This window comes from Haemaphysalis longicornis, unplaced genomic scaffold (assembly GCF_048455015.1).
Source record: "Haemaphysalis longicornis isolate Haplotype H1 unplaced genomic scaffold, Haemaphysalis longicornis Haplotype H1 scaffold_15, whole genome shotgun sequence".
In the NCBI taxonomy this organism is placed as follows: Eukaryota; Metazoa; Arthropoda; class Arachnida; order Ixodida; family Ixodidae; genus Haemaphysalis; species Haemaphysalis longicornis.
In genome coordinates this window covers 5,186,229-5,189,261 of record NW_027526257.1, presented here as the reverse complement: position 1 = coordinate 5,189,261, position 3,033 = coordinate 5,186,229, and positions in this window count along the sequence as shown.

Sequence of the window (3,033 nt, the reverse complement as noted above, 5' to 3'; positions counted from 1 at the left end):
CGACCATGAGATGCTTTGTATCTAAAACAATAACTCGTATTGCAAACTCGCCTGACATTTCAGACATGGCCCATTCCTCGGTAACACGAGCACGGTGTGCGACACGCATTTTCAGGGAAGCAGTCATGCGCACTTAAATCGGATATACGTCGGCATTGAGCTTTCGTCAGCGTGAAAAAATTACGCACTCGACCAGGTATGATTTAGTGATCCTAGCCTTTCTTGTTTTCTCTAGGAGGGATGCGCGAAAAAAATTTAATTGGATGTACGTCTCCTTAGATATTGGTCGGCGTGCAAACATTACTCACTCGACAGGTGTCATTTAGAGATCACTTTGTTGTCAAGTTTTTTTTCTATGGGGAATGGGTGCAAGTATTGAAAAACTTAATGGGAAAATATGAAAATAGGTGCTAGGCTAATAAAGCGCAATATTTTGAACGGAGTAGTGGAGGAGGTTATTGTTAGTCGTAGAGATGAAATTGAAATTGGGTGGGGAGCAAAGTGGGAGCTTTTCAACTAAGACATCAGCGTTCTGCATTACTACAGCGTTCTGCATTAAAGGGGTAAAAAGCGTTCTGCATTAATGGAGTAAAATGAGAGGAAGAAGACCCCCTTCGACACAATCTCAGTCATTGTTGAAGTCAGAGTGGCAGATACTGGAATTGTGCGGTGATGACGTGGCAACCACGAAAACCAGGCTTAAAGCACTAGATCACGACTGATGCAGGGGGAAAGAATCAAAGCGAGTACAGAGAGCCTGCTGGCAGGGGAGGCACAACAGAAAACGCACCTTAGCATTTCGATATCCGTTTGTGAAAGCCAGCAAAATTAAACAAATATTCTATCATGGTGTTGCTAGTCAACGAGGACAAACTGGTAAAACAAGAGTTCGTGCTGTTTACAAAGAATTATTCAGCGCTTCATGTCCCAGATGCTTTTGAGCAAGAGTTTCTCTGTTACCACTGCTCGATGACGAGAAGAAGAACCTTTACTGAAGAACCTTTAGTTTAGAAGAGTGGCAACGGCAATTAATGAACTGAAACGCATAAAAGCGCTGGTTCATGATGGTCTGGACTTGGACTTGTTCAGGCTGTGCAAAAATATACGTGCCCCTTTTTTATTTCTTGCATTCCTGGAAGCTTTCAAATACGATGCATTACTAAAGCTTTCACTTCCACGTCCACCATTAATATTTCAGGCCCTGAGGACACTTTTAAGAGGAAGTCGGTGACAGGATATCGACCCTTTACGATGGCCACAACGAACTTTAAAATACTAAGTAACAAGATTGCCAAACGACTTCATAGCGTATTCAATAAGGTCGCCGGGCCACACTAGACGTGTGGCAACAAAGGTTTAAGTATTGTAACAAAGATTCACGTGGCGCCAAGCACTTGTAGTGCTGTGACACGTTTTTTCGGAAGTGGCCATGCTACAAGTAAGTTTTGCGGAAGCCTTTTATCGTGTTTTTCATGAGATTATTTTTGCAGATTTGAAGAGTATAAACGGTGGCGATGTTTTTTTAAAGGGCGTGAAGCTGGTTTATACAATTAATGTTTGACGCAGGTTGCAATTAGCAGAAGTGCCACAGCGTGCATTCTAGTGCGGTCATCAGTGAGGCTAGGGTTCCCTGCTTCCCTGCTCTGGTTCTGTATTTTTCAGGAACCCTTTGGCTTGAAAATTATACGCGATATTTACGTACGAGGTTTTGTGCCGCATGCCAGTGAAGTCAAGCTGCTCCCAGTTGCTGATGATGCGGTCATCTTCCGCACAAAAAAATTGAGCACAAGTGCCAAGAAAACGAAATAATTGCGTTACGCCAACCGAAGCTCGATCAATTGGAAGAAGTCTGCCAGATTTTGTCATGGTCAACTGGGATTCGGTACGGGTTGTTTTTTAGCGCCTAAATGAATGAACCCCCCGCCTGAGTGGTATCTGGGTACACTAATGGAGAGTTATCGGGACAGCTATTGAGTGGCAGGACGAAACACAAAGGCTGCTCAATAAAGCCACAAAGTCGAGTTGCCGCTAATCGTACATCTTCGCAAGGACCACTGTATGCAACATCGTATTTCGTGGTTAAAGTGTGGTTCGTGAGGCACGTTATTCACTGCTCCCGTATTCATATGGATAAGTTACATCTAATGTTCCCTGTTTGTGTTTGGAATTCAACATAGGAACGGACGAGTCGAAGTTTTCTTTTTCGAAGAGTGATGGTGGGAGGGCTCGGGCGTTCGCATACATACGCTAAGGTTGCGTTCCTTATAGATTCAAGCGGCCCTTTCATGCGTAGTTATTTTTTAAGTTGCCTTTTTCAAATGCTTTATTGCAGTTCGTCGTTTCTCCGCGCTATGCGGAATGGACTATTATAAGAATCTCAGAGAAAATGTTGGCACAGTTAAATTGCTTTGTGTGCGGTTTTTTATTGCGAAGTGGTAGACGTGCAGCCGCAAGGACTTCGGTCGGGACCGTCGACTTCAGAGAACACTGCCGCAAACAAATAAAATAAATTATTCACACCACGAGGAATCGAATGTGTAGCCGAAAACAGTAACGGGGTAGCAGCTCGTTACCGACTCAGCTACAGCGACTGAGCTACGCTCGCACTACGAGACAGGGAGACAGACGGTGCACTCAACGAGCACAGCGGTAAGTCTACCACTTGCGCTTCTTTAAAGCCCCTGTGTAATTGAAAACCGCATGATCTAAGATAACAGTGTTCAGGTGATTTAGATTAGCGGCGAACAGAAAACCGCCTGTAGAAGGGGTGGGCGTTTCTTGGTGGTGACACATGAAACAAGAGTGAGGGCATGCAGTGAAAGAGATGATGCCATATCCTTGCATGCCGGCCGCCTTCTCACCCTCGGCCAGACGGTCCTCCCTGTTTTCTTTCTGCCGTTGCTGCCGCGTTCGGCCGTAGGTGTGCGGAAGCCGGCCCTCGAAACGCAGTTAACAGGTGCCAGAGTCGCTGGTTTACTCTTTGCAGATCAACATCTGTGAATTCAAGTAACTTCGCAAGCGTAATGGTTGTGG